We start from the raw sequence: 21,965 nt of genomic DNA on the forward strand, positions 1-21,965 counted from the left end.
TTCTGATGGAAGTGGAAATCTTCAACATAAAGAAGATCCAACTCACTTCCAGTTGATCAATGATGGACAGAGGTAGCTGCACCCAGAGAAGAAACACTGGGAGGGGAATGAAAATTGTTAGCACTAATATCTGTCTGCCCAGGTTGCATGTACCTTCGGATTCTAATGTTTATTGTGCAACAAGAAAATGATATTCGCACACATGTATTGTACCTAGACTATATTGTAACACATGTAAAATGTATGGTATTGCCTGTCATCGGGGGGAGGGAATAGAGGGAGGGGGGGTAAATTGGAAAAATGAATACAAGGGATAATATTATAAAATATATATATATATATAATAAAAAAAAAAGAAAGAGTCAACAATAAATGAGTTATGATCTACATTGTTGTAATTAAGTATCTTCATCATAGGTTCATTGGAATATTAGAATATGTGCAAGCAAATTTGTGTTGCATAGAAAATTATTTTAAGTGAACATCAAAGAAGGAAAGGCTGCAAAATAAAGGAAATGGTCTGAAAATGACAGTCATTTGAGAAATATCCAAACATCCTTATGAGATCTTATCATCAGGAGATATGAAAAAAGTACAGACAGTTTTGGAAAGGATAGCTGGGAATATGCAGTGTGATTATCCCTCAGTAAGAGCTGATAGATGGAAAGAGTATAAGATGAATTTCAAGATAAAGAGAAACTTGTTGAACATGAAATGGAAATTTATCAGGCACAGTAAATGAAATGGCAGGGCTTGCCTGACATATAGGTAACATAAAGAAGAGGAAAGTAAGGTAAGAAAATGTTAGGGGATAGGGTATGGGTTGTTTTCTTCTAAATGGCCAGGAATAATGAAAAAAACAGGAAAAGTCATAAGAGTAAAATCAGTGGCAAATGAACAATGAAGCTCTTAGCTCCAAGAGGTGTGGCAGAAGAAGCTATTCTTGACTTGGATCTGTTCATCTTTTGCCATGGTTGGTGAGTTTGGGAACATTGTCATAGAAAACTGAGTCTAGTTGCTCCTGCTCCTTCTTTGATATAAACTTGTAGCTTCTTATTATAAATGTGTTATTATACTGTTGCCAAAAACTGTAAAAGTTGACTTATAGATCTGACAACAGAATATATTTCTGTACACTAAAGAAGTTTTGCTAAGTAAGGAAAGGAAATAACCATCCAGTAGTTATTTTCTTTTGACATTCTGGCTCAGTAAACATAATATGATGGAGAAAAAGTTGACATTGGAAAAAGGAAAAACTGATATAATCTTGTTTTGAGGTCTTAGATAAGTTACCATACATTTCAGTGCCTGTTTTAGTTGCAGAACAAGGTTGTGATAGTAGAGTTTCTTTAAAGGGTATTTCATGTGCTAATAGAATCACAGCTTCCATCCCAAAACCCTACTTAGTGATCTTGGCAAACCATAAGAAAAAGAGGGTGGGAGGGAGGGGAATTGACAAGGATCACATATTTTTAATTTGATTGTTGATAAACTTTTCTTAGCCACAATCTTAATACCGTGACCTATGAGTTGACACACTAGGAAAAGAAATTAACCAAATTTATATTGATATTCTCATTATAAATTAAATGAGATCAGGTAGAGTATTCAAAGCTAAATAAAAGGATGACTCACAAAATTTCCTAAGAAAGTAAAGTAAAGGAGTTTGTGGAATTAGTTTTATCATTTCTCTCTTTGAATCTCACAATAAGTATAAGCAAATTGATGACTTCAATTGCATTCCAACATTTATGGCAGAGGATAAAGTTGAGAAATATTATTACAAATTTGACAAAATTCTCTAAGTTAAATTTGGTGGTTCAGTGAATAAAGCACCAGGCCTGAGTCAAGAAGGCTTGAATTCAAATCTGGCCTCAGAGACTTAGCAACTATTTATCTTTGGGAAATTCACTTAACTTCTATTTGCTTCAATTTCTTCAAAAGTAAAATGAGATCATAATAGCATGACATAGAGACTGGGGCTAAATCTGGGAATCTAAACATAGATGTAATAATTAAATCCAAGGGAGATTATTGTGAGGATTAAATGATATATTTGTAAAAAGTGTTTAGCACAGAATAGTCACTATTTAAATTCTTATTTTCTTTCTCCTTCCCTCTAAGTCACCACTGATTACCACTGTATATTCAGTGTGATTACTGAGTACCACTGTACATTCAGTGTGATTATCAGCACAAGAGAGGACAGAAGAAACTGTGTTTGGAAATATTCTCAGGATTTAGAAGTTAGGCTTGAAGAACTTGTTTTACAATTATGTGGAATTAATGTTTTCTTCTAGAAGATAGGAGGGTAGTATTAGTAACAAAAATCAACAATTGCAATCTGAAATGTGCACATTGCTGCACTAAGATCATGGGGAGATATAAAACTTAGATAAGAGCTTCTGCCCTTACAGATCTGATGACCTAAAGGAGAAACCAAATTATATCACAAATTATGTCACAGTTAATGACATTTTAATAAATAAGAAAATATTAATTTTGGATTGAAACCAGTTATTTAGAATGAAGAGTCTGTGTAAATTCCATCCAATGGGGAAAGATTAGGTCAAAGTGCAAGACCCAAAGAAGGAATAAGTATCAGGAGACATTGGATGCAATTGTAGTATTTCCAACCTAACTCTTAAAAATAACTTCAGGTGGGAAAGGGAAATGGACAAAAGTAAAGACATCTAGTCTGACTTTCCCCATTTCCTAGATTTCTTTAACTGATTCAAAGTTGATACAATGAGAAAAAAAACAAACAAACAAACCCCAAACCTGGAAATCTACCCAGTCAGCAAATTAAATCCTTTTCCCAAGCAAATCTAACAAGGTATCAACATTGACTTAGAATTCAGATTCATTCACAAAATAGTACAGAAGAGAATGATGAAAGAGATTATAACTAGTATTGCCTCATAAAATAATGAAAAGCTATTCAGGAGAAAATGAGCTTTTAAAGAATTTAGCAGAAGATACAGCTGTATCAGATCATTATGAAATGTTTGTAGATGAAAATAGAACAAAAGACAGAATAAAACACATCTGCTGTTCATTTAGTAAAATATTTTCATTGCTTATAATAGAACAACTTCTAAGTATGAGGTACCATGGGGAAAATGCTGACTTTGAGGGCAGGGCAACAAGATTTGAACCTTGGTTCTGCTGCTTACTACTTTGCGACTTTTAGAAAGTCATTTACTAATAGCAACTCTCTCAGTGTTGTTATTAAGACAAAATTAAATAATATTTGTAAACTACTTTGTAAATCTTAAAACATTATGTAAATGCTAGCTACTACTATCAGACAGTCAGCTAATAAGCATTTATTAAGCACTTACTATGTACCCATATACTGTATTGTGTAGGAATATAAGTAGAAATAGAAAGAAAGATATTTCTTGACTTCAAGAAAATTCATTCTGATGAAAACAATACATAAAAGAAAGATGAAAACAAAGTGGGTGAGAGTAAGGAAAGTACCTTGCAAGGGAGCATCTAAGAAGTCTGGATTACAGCCTGGTGAGGAATAAGAGATTGATGGTCTTGGTGCCCTTTTTAAATGGTGGTTCTGGAAGGAGCCTTCAATTACAATCTCCCAAGACTAAGAGGTTTCTGAGAGTTGATGTAGAAACTCAGTAGCCCACCATTATAGAGAAAGAAAACCTTTGGCTCAGTTTTTTTTTTCTTCTCTGATATGTTAAAGACTTCATGAATCTCTTGGAAAGCTACTTCCACACACCTTGGGACAGAAAGCAATTATGTAGCCAAGGCTGCCTCTGGTAGACAGAGAATCACCTGTAAATGGCAAGAAAAATCATACCAAGACTGATAACTACTAAACTATGAGACTCAGTTTCCTTATCTATAGAAAGCTGTACAAGATTACCTCCAAGGTTTCATCTGACTCAAGATATATGATACTGTTATCTGATTGCCTTTGTAACTGAGGAACTATTAGAATTCAGCAATGGCATTAAGAAGATGAGGTTGGAAAGAGCAGCTGGAGCTGATCCATTAATCCATTAATGCTGGACATTATAGAAAAAAAATCTATTCTGGAGGTGACACAAATTTAAAAGCATTTAGGAATTTTTGAGATGTCTCACATGAGAAATAATACAAGTCCCAAAGCAAAGAAACTATAATATACTTTGTTTTGAGATTTTTATTTACACAAATATTTTATATATGGGAGGGTTTTTCTCCTTTAAACCTTCCTGGATTGGATAATGTGCTCAGCTTTGGGATTTCTGGTTCTAAGGATACAAAAAATTTAGTTGCTTTACTTATCCAAATTATATTCCATAATGGTCAGGCAACTTTATTGAGACTGTATTTTTGAGTTTATTTTCCCATAATCTCTATGACGTTGATTTCCCCACCCCACTCAATCTTGTATTCATCTGTCAATTTTTTTGTTTGTTTGTTTTTGTGCGAGGTAATGATGCCTCCGGGTTGTATTATTCTTTATTTCTTATATTGTTAATAATCTGGATCAATATTACATATGGTTGTTTATACTAGAATACTCATTGTTAATGATAGCTTGGAATTTTCCTTTTGTTTGTAAACAACTCAACTGTGCTCTCATTCTGTCCAGGTAGTCTGTTGTAGTTAGGGATGACAAGATGACAAAATCACTTCTGTTTGTCTCTCCTTTGATTTTTATTCAAATGCTTTTTCTTCTTTATTATATTTCCTCACATGAGATTTGTGATGAATAATAATAAATATGAAATGATTTTAATATGAAAAGCTACTCTCCCTTCTTATCACTCCTATTTGTTTTAAATAAAATAAAACTATTCTGATTCCAATTATGAGTTTCATTCCATTAAGTTTCATAATGTTTATAAAGGTCAAATGTACTTGATTGAATTATGACCATTATTTCCTCTTTTTGGTATAGAAATTTGTGTGTATGTGTATATATACGAAGACATGGGTTTTATTACTTTTGCCTTTTCGTGATCTTGTCTTTTTCAGTTTTCAGTTTTCACAAATGATGAGAGATTGCTGAAGATGACATTAACCTAACTTCAGTCCTGTATTTCCTTCTAAAATACTATTGAGAAAACCTAGATGCTGTTTCCACTTTGGACTTGTTCCTATATTTGTTTCTGCACTGTCTGAATTCTGGCTCTGACTGCAGATTTTCTATCTTTAATTATATCCTAATCTAAAAGATATGATGATTAACTCAGTAAAACTTTGAGGTAGTATACTATTTATTAGATTTAATGTAATGAAAATAAATTTTTAGTGACCCATCAACATCTCTGTACTTAATCTCCTTTGAGACATATCTGTAATCATTCAAAAGAGCATTTATTTGATATCTCCTATATGCTGAGCACTGAGCTAAATGTTAGAATATAAAGAATAAGAGAAAAAATTCTTGCCCTTAGAGGACTTACATTCAAGGGTGTAAGGATAAATGTTTAACAATCTGGCTTTCTTCCCAAAAATATAAGTATAACATACTTTTAAGTTTTATCTGCATTATTTACATTTTTTCATTACTTTCTTAGTTCTAGGAATTAACAAAACAAGCTAAGTCCTGATTTGTAGCCTTTGTTGATTTCTGCAGTGCACAATGAAAGTTAATCAGTACTTGGAGGCTTTAGGAGTTGCCCACACTATATTTTATTATTGTATTATTGTATCTATAGATACATAAATAGAAAGAGAAAGGAAAGAAAGAAAGAAAGAAAGAAAGAAAGAAAGAAAGAAAGAAAGAAAGAAAGAAAGAAAGAAAGAAAGAAAGAAAGAAAGAAAGAAAGAAGGAAAGAAAGAAAGAAAGAAAGAAGGAAAGAGAAAGAAAGAAAGAAAGAAGAGGAAAGAGAAAGAAAGAAAAAGAAAGAAAGGAAGAAAGAAAGAAAGAAAGAAAAAGAAAGAAAGAAGAGGAAAGAGAAAGAAAGAAAAAGAAAGAAAGAAAGAAAGAAAGAGAAAGAAAGAAAGAGAAAGAAAGAAAGAAAGAGAAAGAAAGAAGAGGAAAGAGAAAGAAAGAAAAAGAAAGAAAGAACGGTAGAGAGAAAGAAAGAAAGAACGGTAGAGAGAAAGAAAGAAAGAAAGAAAGAAAGAAAGAAAGAAAGAAAGAAAGAAAGAAAGAAAGAAAGAAAGAAAGAAAGAAAGAAAGAAAGAAAGAAAGAAGGGGAGAGAGAAAGAAAGAGAAAAAAGGTGAGAGAGAAAGAAAGAGAAAAAAGGTGAGAGAGAAAGAAAGAGAAAAAAGGTGAGAGAGAAAGAAAGAGAAAAAAGGTGAGAGAGAAGAGAAAGAGGAAGGAAGGAAGGAAGGAAGGAAGGAAGGAAGGAAGGAAGGAAGGAAGGAAGGAAGGAAGGAAGGGAGGGAGGGAGGAAGGAATAGGAAGGAAGGGAGGGAAGAGGAGGGTGGAAGGAGGGAAGGGGAGGGGGAGGGAGGAAGAGAAGGGGGGAGGGAAGGAAGGAAGAAGGAAAAATAAATAGGTAATTTGGTGATGGGTTTAAGAAAAGTTTCATAATGAAGTTGTCATCTGAACTGAGTCTTGCAAGAGACTAGAACTTGAAAAGAAAGATGTGCAGACATGGAGAGAGCCAGTGCAGAAGCAAAGAGATGAGAAATGGAGTAATTTGAACCCTAGAATACATGAAAAAAATATGATACATGATAAGATTGTAAAGGTCAATTTGAGCTAAATTTTGATGGCTATTCAATGTCAAATAAGTTTTATCTGCTTTGAGAGACAATAGGAAGCCATTGGAGTTTGTTGAGTAGGGAGATCCATGGCCAGATTTATTATTTAGGAAAACTGCTTTGTCAATTGTGTGAAATATAGATTATTATCTAGGGAGATTAAGTATGAAGCAATAGCTTCTTGGGTAATAGGCCAGGTAATAAGGGGCTGAACTAGGTGGTCCCCAGTTAGGGCCAGGACATAATCTGTATACATGGATCAAAGTTTCCTCTGTGCATGGCTGACTGCATCATATGTGGATCAAACCTTTGACCCTGGTCTCATTAACACCACATTCTAACCCACTGTGCTAACTGGCCCATTAACACCATATTTTAACCCACTGTGCTCACAGGCCTCAAAGTGATACCCTCCTTGAATGTGCCTTGTCCAGGAGAGATTAGGAAACATATGGTAAAATTCTTCACCCTAGGGTAGCTGCAAAATATGCAGAGTATAAAGAAAGAAAGTACTATGAACTCAAGTGATTCTGAATTTTTGCATTTGAAGAAAGACGTCGACTCTGGGATTCTTGGCAATGAATGGTACAGTTCTCTCAGCTCTCAACCACACACACACACATACACACTAACAGACACGTACACACAGATACACAAAAAACTTCTATATACACAAAAACATACATCCATTCACACATATGTATAGCATCCTAATACTGATATACACTAAAACACACATACTCATAATACAACCAACCACTATACACATACACAAACAAATACCCCAATCGAGAAGTAGTCCTAAAAGTCCTATAGAACTTATGAGTTCTTTTCTACCCAGGATATAAAGAATTCTCTGCTTTGAGCAGAATGTATTTCCAGAATCAAAAGAAATATTTTAATGTATTTCTGTTAGCTATCATCCCAGTTGAAAAAGTTTAAGACACACAAAGTACCTCTCCCTTCCTTACTTCCAACAAAAGACTTTCTTTCATTAAGTGGAGGGAAGGAAGTAGAAAACTGGACATTTTTGTTTGATAACTGAGAAGCAAATCCATATAATTTCTTGCCCTTACACAAATCTCTTCATCCAAAGAAAACAAAGTATCAGAGTAAAGTGTTATTCTTTTGTTAGTTTTTAGATGATAGTGAATATTTTTGAAGATCCTTAAAAGGGAATTCCAGGATGATGGGAAGGAATTTTGGAGTTATTAGTAAGTCTTTAAAATGCATTGTTGAGATGCCTGAAATTTACATTTAAACAACCACAATCTTTAGAACATCCTCCTCTTATCTACATTGAGAATTGAATCACTACCATCCAAGAGACATTTGCTACTATACTTTTGATAAGCCAAACATTATATAAAGGAATTAAGGAAGTATAAAAATCAATTGGGGGTGGGGTGGGAGGAACTATGCTCTCAAAAATTTTATATCTATTAAAGGATAAAAAATAACTGCATACAAATTAAGAAAAGTAGCAGTTCCTTCAGCAATAAAATCACAGGCCTGCCCCTCTTCCCTAAAACAAAAGAATATATTACAAATAAGAGTGTGCAAGTACACACATATTGCTTTAAGAGGAGGGTGGGAGAAATCACCTGTGACTAAAGGAATCAGGAAAGCTTCACAAGAGATGTAGCATTTTTATATTTAAGGTAGATATAGATGGGGAAATTTAAGATATAGTATTGTGAGCAAAGGCAAAAAGGGTGAAAGCAGAATATATTTGAGAAATGGCATTCTAGTTTGGGTAAGATTATAGAAGTAATTTTACCAGAAGCTGGGAGCTATAGAAATGGTGGGTGATTTATGAATAATAAATAGACAACTTTCTTTGTAAACTCCAAATAAAGTTTGAGAGTTGCTACATATATAGATCTGTGTCCACATTCTATACGGTAACAAATATTCTTGTTAGGAATGGGTTGTCTAAGCTATTTCGTGTAATTTATATCAAATAATCATTGTATCTCAAGAGAGGTAAAGGTATTTTCTTGTTAGTTGTAAGTATGAGGAAGGTCAGGGTATTTTCTTACACAATTTCCTTACAACAATCCCACATGGCCACTGAGGAAGGTGCAAGTACCTGGAGGATCCCAGGGAAATCCAGTGTCATTCTTACTGTTTCAGTCTTTCATAACCCCATCAATGTATTTAACCTTTTATCCTAGGCCCCTACTGAGTGCTATGTGAAGGTTTTTCTCTTGTATTTTTCTTTTTGAGATTTATTTTTATTTGGAAAGGAATTTATTGTATCTTTGGAATCCCCCTCACCCCAACCCTAAGGCTCCCGAACTCTTGAATACTGTCACAGCCACATGAGCAGAGATCTCAAAGAGTATCTATTTCCTAATCGAATTGATATCCACTGTCATTAATAGTCATTGATTACACAACATAAGGCTACAGTTGTAGTAACTCTAGTTTAGATGGTGTCCCATGTGAGGGAGATAAAAGAGGAGAAAGCCTAGGGCCCATCCCACCCAGTCAAATTTTGAGAATTCAATGCATAGAGAAAACCCTATCCAATTCAAAACATTGACTTATTTAAAGTCAATGAATGAAATTTAATTTTGAAGAATCCACACTTCCCAATGAAGTATTCTCTATTTATCAACTCCCCTCAAGTCTGAGTATTTCAAGTGGGATGCAGGACTGGTTGCTTCCCTTGAAGGACTATAAAAAATAATTTGGCAGCATATCATTCTGAACAATTATGGCCATGCAATCCATGATTTTGGCAGAATCTACTCTTAAAGTGGGTATGTGAGCTATAAGTTAAGTATACAAGAAAGATTCCAGAGACAAATTGGATACAGTCTTCCTCTGTGTCTTGAGGGAAAGAAAAGAAATAGCAATATATGGTTAAAAATCAAGCCCCCAGCAACAGCATTACCACCTCCCTTCAGAACTTTATAGAGAATATAAGAACCTAGGGTATAAGAGTTTTCCTCAGACCACTGTTTGTCCTTCCAGCTTAGGCTTCCAGTCACAAATAAAGGAAGATAATTTTATGGAGAAGACATAGTTTCCTCATCACCACCTCTCCATGATGTACCAACACAAACTATTGACCAATTACCACAGACTGGTAAATCTAAGAGTCCTGGACATTTTTCAGATTACACAATATTACTTTCTTTCCAGCCTCTGCTACCATCATTTAAGGAAACAATTCCTCTGGAGACAAAGTCTGGCAAATGCTTCTCTAGGTGCAGCAGTCACTGGTATTGAAGACTCAAGAAAAAAGGCTCTCATTAACAAAGTCATTGGAATCTTTAAATGGTTCAACAAAGAAATCTGGTATAAATTTGGAAATGACATTAAAGAAAATGCATTACCATATCCTTTGCATCTGCTTCCTGAGTCAAGACATTTTCATTTGCCTTAATCCTACAATGCTCTCCTTCCTCATTTTTGCTCAGATAAAGCTCTATTTTCTTCATAAAACATTTTCCAGTACTTAATCTTAGTAGCTTCCCTCTAAAACTACCCCCAATTTACCCTGTCTTTATTTTCTATTTATGTAGTTGTTTGCTTGTCATCTCCCATATTGGATAGTGACCTCCTTGAAAGTTAGGAATGATTTTTTTTTTGCTTTTCTTTGTATCCCTAACACTTAGCACAGTGCCTAGCACATAGTAAGTACCTAATAAATGTTAGTTAACAAACTAAATAACAGAGGAACTTTTCACCTCATGATCTAAAGCTGAAATTACATGTACTGTCTCTCTTATTAGATTATGAGAGCTCCTTGAAAGCAGGAGCCATTTTGCTTTTTAATTTTTATCCCAGTGTTTCATATATTGCTCTGAATATAGTAAATTTAATGTATTAACACACATTTATATATTTCATTCATTCAATTGTAAACAATATGGTTATTCATCAATGTGGAAATAACAAAGCAAGTTGTAATATATCATCATAATGAAATGTTATTTCATTCTTTTTACCAGCATTTTTAAATTTTATTTTTAGTTTGTGGAAAACTAAACTAAATGCATTGTCATAACAGTACAATAAAAAGATGATTCTACATGAAACTGAAAATTTACTAAGTATAATTTGCAATTCTTTTCAAATATACATTTTCCCTTTTTTGTCTATTTCCAAAGATGCTTAGGGGAAAATTAAAAGAATCTATATATTCTAAAAAATGTTTGTAGCAGTTCTCTTTGTGGTAACAAAGAACTGGAAATTTCAGGGATACCCAACAATTGAAAAATTGTTGAACAAGTTGTGATTGTTACGATTGTTATTAAAAACTACTATGCTATGATAAATGATGAGCTCAGTGATTTGGAGGAAAGGCATGTTAAAACTATAAAATAATTAAAAGAAAGATGAATAAACCTAAGAGGTTTACAGTATACAGTAACATTAAATTTTTTAAATTAATTAATTAATTAATTTTAGATTGTACATGTACTTTTGCTTTGTACATATTTTGTACATATAAGTCATGTTAACAGAGAAAAATCAGAACATAAGAGAAAAAGAGACAAAAAAGGAAAAAAAAAACAGAAAAAAGTGAAAATAGTCTGCATTGATTCACATTCAGTCTTCACAGTTCTCTCTTGGGAGGTGGATGACATTTCCTATCCAATGTTTGTTAGAAATTGCCTTGGATCTCTGAATTGCTGAGAAGAACCAAGTCTATCATAGTTGTTTATCACATTATCTTGTTGCTGATTACAATGTTTTCTTGGTTCTTCTTGCTTCACTCAGCATCATTTCATGTAAATCTTTCCAAGTTTTTCTAAGATCAACCTGTTCATCATTTTTATAGAACAATAATATTCCATTACTTTCATATATAATAATTTATTTAGCTATTCCCTAATTGACATCTAGTCATTTTACAATTCTTTGCCACTGCAAAAAGATGTTTTTATACATGTGGATCCATTTCCCTTTTATGATTTCTTTGAAATATAGACCTCGTAGTGGCACTGCTGGATCAAGGGGTATACACAACACTAATATTATTTTCGGAATGATTTTGAACAAATAAGTGTTTTGTTGTTGTATTTTAAGGAAAAACAGATAATTGGAAAGATTAATATAAAAATTAAAATGAAAATATTGATAACAATTGTTATGAATCTTTCAGGACTGTCTTGAATCATTGTATTGCTGGAAATAGCTGTGATTTACAATTCTTCCTTAAATATTATTATTATTACTGTGTAAAATGTTCTCCTGGTTTTGTTCATTTCACTCTGCATCAGTTCCTGTTCAGTCTTTCCACGTTTTTCTGAAATCATCTTCATTGTTATTTCTTATAAAATTATTCCATTATAATCATATACCATAGTTTGTTTAGCCATGCCCCGATTTATGGGCACCTCTTCAATTTCTAATTCTTAGCCACCACAAAAAAGCTGCTATAAATATTTTTGTACAAATGCTTCCTTTTGGACCTTTATGTGCAAAAATGTTTGTGGCAGCACTCTTTGTAGTGGCCAAAAACTGGAAACTGAGTGGATGCCTATCAATTGGAGAATGGCTGAATAAATTGTGGTGTATGAAAGTTATGGAATTTTGTTGTTCTGTGAGAAATGACCAGCAGGAGGATTTCAGAAAAGCCTGGAGAGACTTACATGAACTGATATTGAATGAAAAGAGAAAGACCAGGAGATCATTATATACCTCAACAACAATACTATATGATGACCAGTTCAGATGGATGTGGCTCTCTTCAACAATGAGATAAACCAAATCAGTTCCATTTGTTCAATAATGAATAGAACCAGTGAAAAAACTCTGGAAAATGAGTGTAAACCACTACATAGCATTTCCAACCCCTCTGTTTTTGTCCACCTGCATTTTTTTATTTCCTTCACAGGTTAATTGTACATTATTTCAAAGTCTGATTCTTCTGTGCAACAAAATAACTGTATGGATATGTATACATATATTATATTTAACATATTTAACATGTATTAGTCTACCTGCCTTCTGGGGGAGGGGGTGTGGCAGTTCTCTAATAATTGAAAAATAAGATCTTTATCAGAGATATTTGCTGCAAATTCCACTTCCCACTAGTTTTCTGCTTTCCTTATAATTTTGGCTTAATTGGGTTTATGTGTGCAAAACTTTTTAATTTTATATAATCAAAATGATCTATTTTACAAGTTGTAATGCTCTCTACATTTTCCTTGGTCCTAAATTATTCTTTTGTCCATAGATCTGACAGATAAATTATTCCATAGAGTGGTGATTTTTCTTAAAAAAAAAAAAAAAAAAAAAGGAAACTGAAAGGAAAAACAAGGTCAATTGGAATAACCCAGAAAGCAGCAGCCAAGAATGAGAGATCAGAGTTTTCTTTTATTTCCTTTTTAAAAATTTTCTTTGGGGAAAAACGGTTTTATTTATGGGGTATAACGTTGTAAACTTAAGAGAACACATAGATAAAAACATTAATTCCCACATCAATCATGTGCCTTTATAAAATATTTATATGGAATATCTATCCAGTCAAAACCAACATGCTCTTTTCCTTGAAATGTCATCCAAGTTACTCCAAGAAGACCTGTATATTGCATATTTGTCTTGGAATATCTTCAGAAGATTTGTCAACTATTAGACAACAGGATAAAACCCCAAGAATCCATTCAAATAGCAGAGGAAAAGAGAATGAGGAGAAGCTATTTAAATTTTTATCTTCTTTTCTTCTGATTTGTTTCCTCCTTCTTCATGACCCCTTCAGAAATTATCTTACTCTCCAAAATGTTCTTTGTCTCTACCATCAAATCTCCCTTGGCTTCTTCTATCTCTTCCTCAGCTACTAAAGCATTGCCATCACAACTGCCTCCAAAATCACTGAGTTTGACCCAATATGGAATTACTTCTGAGTTGAAGTTCACAAAACTGAACTTTTCTGTAACTACTGGCATCATCACAACCTTGGAATGCATATTTCAATTTCATATCCCTGTCTTTGAACAAAAGGAAACAAAAATTTTGTAGGACTAGTTTCTTGTTCCTGCATTATTTTTTTCTTCCTTTAGCTCCAGCCAGATGTCTGCCTTCAGTTCCTATATGATTACAAGAATTCAAAGCTTCTTTTGCATTTTTCACAGATGTCTTTGAGTTTCTTGAATTCTCTTATCCTAAACTTGTCTCCCCTGTGTAATCCTGAATGAGTCCCAAGTCATCAACTTTAGTTCCCTGTTTTCATTTCAAGGCCTTATTCACATCTGCTCTGTCAATTTCAATACAATTTTTGGAATCTCATCCTTGGTATAAACCAGTCTCATCTCAATAGCATCTTCACAATTCCTTGAGTTCCTTCCCAGTTACTTTAAAACGCAAAATTTAATGAAATGATGTCACTGAATCTTAATCTTTTTGTTTCTTTTAATATAGAAGAGTTTCATTCCAAAGTCAAGGAGACTTTTGGAGACATTGAGATTCATAGGCTTTTTCATGTCTTCAGCAGATTCAAATTCCAAACAGACAAATGTACTTTTTGTGCCAATGTGGTTGTCCAAAACCATAAGGTTCCCACTTTTTTTTCAAAATTCATGATGCCAGTTTTCAGCTTTTCTGATGCTGAGCAAAATAAACAGAACCAGGAATACGTTGTACACAAAAACAGCAAGAATGTGCAATAATCAATTATGAAATGCTTCATTCTTCTCCATGGTTCAGCGATCCAAAGCAATCCCAATAGACTTTGGACAAAAAATGTCATCTGCATCCAGGAAAAAAAAAACTAAGGAGATCGAATGTAAACACATGCTATGTTCACTTCTTTTTTCTGCTTTTTTTTTTTTAAATCTCTCTCATGATTTTTTTTCTTTTTTCTATGATTTTTCTCTTCCAACATGATTCATAAAGCAATGTATATTAAAAATAAACTTACTACAATTAAACATTAGTTTTTGTTAAATTTTAGTTTACCAGTAAAGAGATGGAAATTTGTAAATGTTTCAGTTTCCAATTCCTTTTTCTTGGCTTTTCTTAGCTTTTTATTTACACATTTCCTTTTTCCTTTTCTCTGATAGCTTTTTGATAGGCACTTCCTTTTCTCTTATGTTTTTTTTCTTCTTTTAATTCCTTAGCTTTTCTAGTTTTCCCAGGGCCGGGGGGTAGGCAGCTTTCATAGAAACCACATTCCCTTTGGCAGGTGTGGTATCCATGCCTTCTTTTTCAGAATCACCCTCATCTTTTTTGTCCTCATCACTATCCTATTCCTTCTCATCCTCATATTTTTATCTTGTTAGAATTGCTCCCATGTTTATAGCTTTGGGTGATAAATTATTTATTCATTTCATCTTTATTGTCTTCTTCAAAATTACCATTTACTTTCTTGGCATCCTTCACATTTTGTGCCCATTTGCTATTGGTTGTAGGCTGGTGATTTAGTTGGAGTGGTCACCTTTTTGATTACTGTGATGAAAACTTTACTTGTGTAGACACTTCCTTGTCATGGGTCATGGCTGCCTTGCTATTAGGAATTATGACTGCTTTCTTGGCAAATGATAGTAACAATAACTTTTTTGGCTTGTGGTACCTTCTTTGCTAGTATAGCCATGGCCTTTGTGCTCTTTTTCTGAAGGACCACACATTCTTCACTGTTTTCTTCTTCATCTTTTGACATATCCTCATCTTCTCTGTCTTCTATCTCCTTTGAAGTAGAGTCATTTTCTTTGGTTCACCTTGATTATCAGGAGCCTTTCTGAGCTTTATACTTTAATGGCAGCATCTAACATCGGGTCACTTCAGGCAAGTTGGTGACATAAGAGATTTGAACTCAGGTCTTCTTGACTCTATTCACTGTGCCACCTAACATAATTACAGTATGTAATGATTTCCAAAAGTATATGTTCTAATTATAGGACTTAGGGAACGTTGGAAGGGGATTTTTTTACATTTATAGCTGAAGGAAGAATAAATAGTTGTGTAAACAAGAAAATAGGAGATCAGCAAAGAGAAAATGAACCATTTCAATTATATAAAATCTAAAATATTTCCCACAAACAAAAATATTGTAATTAGGAAAAAGAAAAGCTACAAGAGAAGAAAATCTTTATGTCAAATATCTCTGAAAAAAATCTGAACTCAAGATGTACAGCAGATTAATAAACAAACAAACAAACAAACAAACAAAATCTGAAGCCAGAATGTAGAGGACCCCAGATAGTGGGGGAACTTGGGGAAAGGTATACTTGAAGCAAGGCTACTTACAACAAGGTGTTTACTCAGTATGTTTGATGAGATAATGGTTCTCTAGTTCACATATACTTAGTGTGATATAGTGATGTAGTGGTTCTACAGTTGGCACATGCTCAGTGTGTTATAGTGATGTAATCCTACTGAAGTATTTAAAGGCTAAGAGGACTTGATCATCCTCATGGTGGCTCTCCTGCCTTCATCACTTCTCCACCTAAGACCAAGGCCTGTCCAGAGATCTTCCAGAAAGCTAGTCTGGACATTACACCAGAAGTCTTTTCCCTGTATATAAATAATCAGAGAATATAAATAATCATTTTAAAAGAAGAGTTACAAACTAATAACATATGAAATGCTGCTACAAATTAAAAAGAAAAATTTATCAATTTTGATACTTGATCTCATTACTATTATTCTCTTTAGTAATTTGTTTCTGTGATTCAGAATTAATCCAACATTTGCAATAGCTGTGATCCATTATTGAGAAATGTAATAATTTGTTATGTACTTAATTACATCTTTTGTTCATATTTCCTTATTCAATATTATTTGGTTGTAATAAAAAAAGGAATCTTTTTGCCTTTGTAATTTTTGTGATTCCAGGATGTGATCATATACATTCATTAAAAATGTATACTCTAAGACAGAAAGAAATGGACAGATTCATTAATATTCTCATTCAGAAATTGCCACACGTTATAAATTTATTTTTTTCTAATAATATGGTTTGCTTTAAATTTTCTTTATTTACTTTTCTCTATTGCCACTTCCAGTCACTCATTCTTTATATTCTATTAAATGAGTGACTCAAAGTATAATTCAATTAAAGTTCCATGCCCTTTATCAGACATAAATACTGACTGAAACAGGATTTAATACCAGTTTCTTGGTGAGTTAAAATCTGGTTTTCCTTCTGTTTGTGTTTTATAGATTATTAAAACCTATTATAGATGGTTGTCAATTTCTAATATTTGGGGCACTTTTCTGTATTATTTGTTTATTCTTGATATCCCAGAAATCCTTTTTTATGTTTTTTTTTCCTAATAGATAGAAATGAACTTCAAACTGTCATGTATTCTTCAAACCTTGTCTATGGATCTTTTTAAAAATTCCTTTCCCTTTTGCTTTTGTAATTTTTTGCATTTTTACTCTGTTATTCTCTTAGAAAAAAAGGTTGGTTAGGATATTATTTATTACATTTGTTCAAAATTATAAACTCTCATTTTAGACATTGATGTCTTTAAAAATTCTAATTCCTTTTGTTTTTATTAATTATTTTATTTTTATGGTTATACATGTATGAGATATTATGTGTCTGGTTGTACATGTAATAAATTTTTAAAAATGTTTACTGACTTTATTTTTTTTTCTTTTCAATTTAATATATTTATGTAAATATACATTGCTTTATGAATCATGTTAGGAGAAAAAAAATCAGAACAAAAAGGAAAAACCATGGGATGAGGGAAGAAAGCAGAAAAGAGAAGTGAACATAGTATGTGTTGATTTGCAATAGTTCTTTTTTCTGGATGCAGGTGGGGCTTTCTCTCCAAAGTCTATTGTGATGCCTTGGGCCACCGAATCACTAAGAAGAGCCAACTCTTTTATAGGTGATCAGCATACATTTTTGCTATTACTGTGTATTCCTGGTTTTGCTTGTTTCACTTAACATCAGTTCATATAAATCCACATCTTTCTAAAATCAGTTTATTCATCATTTTTATAGAACAAAAATATTCAATTATCTTTGTATACCATAACTTATTTAACCATTACCCAATTGACAGGCATCTTCTTATTTTACAATTCTTTGCTACTACAAAAAGAGCTGCAACAAACATTTTTGCACATGTGGGTCCTTTTTCTACTTTATGATTTCCTTAGAATACAGACCCAGTAATGACATTATAGGGTTAAAGAGTATACACAATTTTATAGTCCCTTGGATGTAGTTCTATACATTAATCTCCCTGTTTTCCCACATTTCCTCCAACATTTATCATTGTTTTTTTCCTGTCATCTTAGCTAATCTGAGATTTGTTTGGTGGTAATTCAGAGTTGTTTTAATTTGCATTTCTCTAATCAATAATGATTTAGAGTATTTTTCATATGACTATAGTTGGTTTTAATTATATCATCTAAAACTTTTATGTTCATATCTTTTGACCATTTATAAATTGGGGAATGATTTATATTCTTACAAATTTGACATGGTTCTTTATATATTTTAGAAATGAGACCTTTATCAAAAACTCTGGGTATAAAAATTTGTCAGCTTTGTTTAATCTTAATCTTGTTTCATTTGGCTTTGTGTAAAAACTTTTAAATTTAAATCAAATTTTAAATCAAAGTTTTCCATTTTGCCTTTCATAATATTCTCTATTTCTTTTTTTGTCATAAGTTACTCCCTTCTTCAAAGATCTGAGAGGTGAATTATCCCTTACTATTCTAACTGCCTTATGGTATCATACTTCATGCCCAAATCATATACCCATTTTGACCTTATTTTGGTATAAGGTGGGAGATAAAGATCTATGCTGAATTTCTGATATATTATTTTCCAGTTTTCCCAACAATGTTTGTAAAATAGTGAGTTCTTATCCCAGAAGTTGGAGTTCAGGATTTATCAAATACAAGATTACTATAGGTCTTGAATATTATAGTGTATCTAACATTCCACTGATATGCCACTCTATTTCTTAGCTAGTACCATATGGTTTTGATGACTGCTACTTTTGCATCGATATTTATTAGGAAGATTGGTTTATACTCTTTTTTTCCATTTTGGCTCTTTCTGGTTTAGTTATTAGTATCATATTTGTATCATAGAAGGAATTTGGCAGGACTCCTTCTTTACCTATTTTTCCAAATAGTTTACATAGTATTGAAATTATTTGCTCTTAGAATGTTTGGTAGAATTTACTTGTGAATTCATTTGACCCTGGGAGAGGGAGAAATTTTCTTAAGGAGTTTATTGATGGCTTATTTAATTTATTTTTCTAAAATGGGACTAGTTAAATAATTTGTTTCCTCTTCTATTAATCAGGACAATTTATATTTTTTTCTAAATATTCATCAGTTTCAATTATATTGTCAGATTTATTGCCACACAATTAAGCAAAACTATGCTTTAATTTCTTTTTCATTGATGATAAGTTCACCTTTTTCATTTTTGATGCTGGTAATTTGGTTTTTTCTTTCCTTTTTCTAATCAAGTTTACTAAAGGTTTATCTAATTATTGGATTTTTTCAAAAAACCAACTTTTAATTTTATTGATTATTTCAATAGTTTTCTTAGCTCTGACTTTATTAATATCTTCTTTGAGTTTCAGAACTTCAAATCTGGTATTTATTTAGGGGTTTTAATTTGTTCTTTTTCTAGCTTTTTAAGTTGCACACCCAATTCATTGATCTCATTTTTCTCTATTTTATTCATGTAAATATTCAGAGATATAAAATTCCCCCTAAAAACTGCTTTGGCTGAATCTATAGGTTTTGGTATGTTGTCTCATTATTATCCTTCTCTTGGATGAAATAATAGATTGTTTCTGTGATTTGTTGTTTGAACCTTCATTCTTATTTTTATTTATTTAATTTCCAATTGGTTCTTAATCTATCTTTACCGGGTCCTTTATTCAATATAATTTTTTATTGCATCATGATCTAAAAAGGAAGCACTTACTGTTTCTGTCTTTCTACATTTGATTGTGAGGTTTTTATTTTCCTATACGTGACCAATTTTTGTGTAGGTGCCATGTACTACCATGAAAATAGTGTATTCCTTTTTCTCCCTATTCAAATTTTCTGCAGAGGTCTATCAAATCTAGGTTTTCTAAGATTCTATTAACTTCCCTATTTTTTTTTTGTTTATTTTTGTGGTTAGATTTGTCTGATTCTGAGAGGGGAAGGTTGAGATCCCCCACTAATATAGTTGTATTGTACATTTCTTCCTGTAATTAGCTTAATATCTTCTCTAGTATTTGTATGCTCTACCATTTGGTATGTGTGTGTATATATATATATATATATATATATATATATTTAATATCATTGCTATTTCATTGTTTATGGTACCCTTTATCAAGATGTGCATTCTTTCCTTATCACTTTTAATTATATCTATTTTTACTTTTGCTTTAACTGAGAACATAATTGCTGTCCCTGGGTTGTTGTTTTTTGTTGTTGTTGTTGTTGTTGTTGTTGTTGTTGTTGTTGTTTACTTCAGATGAAGCATAATAAATTCTGTTTCAGCCTTTGATCTTTACTCTGTATGTGTCTCTCTGTTTCAATAATGTTTCTGGTAAGCAACATATTATAGGATTCTGATTTTTAATCCACTTTATTATTTACTTTCATTTTATAGGAAAGTTCATTCCATTTACATTCACAGTTATGATTACCAGTTCTGTATTTCTCTCCATCCTATTTTCTCTTTTTTTTTGTTCTCTTTTTCTATTCTGTCCCTCATTAGTAGTGTTTTATTTTTAACCCACTCCACCTACTGTCTGCTCTATCTTCTATCATCCTTTTCCTTTCTCAAACCTTTTTCTCCAAGTGTTTCTGCCCTCCCTTGTATCCAGGCCCTTCTTTTTCTTTCCTCTTTCTCTTCCTACTTCATTGTAGGGTTAGATAAAATTTTATATCCAATTGGTTGATTGTTATTCCCCCTTTGAGACAAAATTGATGAGATCAAACTTCAGATGATGCTCATCACCCTCCCTTCTTACCCTCAATTGTCTATTATACCTCTTGGTGTAATCTAATTTGTCCCATTATATCTCCCCTTTCCTCTTTTTTCTGCACAATCCTTATTTCTATGTCTTTTTCTTTGATATCATCACATCAGAATCCATTCACAACTGTACCATCTATCCATGTAATGCCCCCTTCTGTCAGCTCCAATGACAGACAGTTCTCAAGAGTTACAAATATCATTTTCCTGTCTAAGGATGCAAACAGTTTAACCTTTAAATAGTACATAGATTTTCCCCTGTTTACTTTGCTATGCTTCTCTTGAATTCTGTGTTTGAAGATCAAATTTTCTGTTTAGTTCTGTTTTTCTTTCAATAGAAATAATTAAAAGTCTCTTACTTCATTAAAGATCCATTGCCACCCCTGAAAGATGATGCAGTCTCACTGGATAGTTAATTCTTTGTGGTAACCCCAGGTTAATTTCCTTTGGGAATATGGTATTCCAGGCTCTCTTTTCTCTTTATTGTAAAAGCTTCTAGAACCTGGGTAATACTGACTGATAATTCCTGATAATTGAATTACTTTTGTCTGGCAGTTTGTAGTATTTTTATCTTGAAATTGTAGTTCTGGAGCTTTGTTGCAATGTTCTTTGGGAATTTCTTGTGACATCTCTTTCCAAATGTGATTGATTCTTTTAATGACTATTTCCCCCTATCTTTCTAGAACATTGGTGTAGTTTTTCTTGATGATATCTTGAAGTATGCTAACCAGGCTCATTTTTGGCCATGACCTTAAGGTAGACTAAGAATTTTAAAATTATCTCTTCTGGATCTCTTTTCCAGGTTAGTTGTTTTCCCATTGAGGAATTTTATATTTTCCACTATTTTTTTTCATTCTTTTCAGTTTATTTGACTTATTCTTGATATCTCATGGTCATTAGCTTCCATTTGCCTGTGTAATTTTTTTCATTTAGTTTTTCTATCTCTTTTTTCATTTGAGTAATTCTATCTTTTAAGGTAGTGTTTTACTTTCTTCAATGGATTTTTATTTTGCAGTTGGCCAATTGTATTTATTAAGGAATTGCCTTCCTTTTCCAAGATGTTTATTTTCTCTTGCATATCACTCATTTCTTTTTTCAATTTTTTCTTCTACCTCTCTTATTTGCCTTTTAAAGTTTTTATAAGTACTTTCAAGAAGCCTCTTTGGGCTTTGGACTAATTCATATCACCCTTTGAGATTTCTTACATGGATATTTTGTATTCATCCAAGTTGGTGTTTTGATCTTCCTTGTCATTATAGTTGCTTTCTATGGTCAAGGTTCTTTTCTGGTTCTTGCTCATTTTCATTTCTTTTCTTTTGGCATTTCCTTTTTTTTTTACTTTCAGGATAGAACTCTGCTCCTGGGGTA

This window comes from Sminthopsis crassicaudata, chromosome 6 (genome assembly GCF_048593235.1).
Source record: "Sminthopsis crassicaudata isolate SCR6 chromosome 6, ASM4859323v1, whole genome shotgun sequence".
In the NCBI taxonomy this organism is placed as follows: Eukaryota; Metazoa; Chordata; class Mammalia; order Dasyuromorphia; family Dasyuridae; genus Sminthopsis; species Sminthopsis crassicaudata.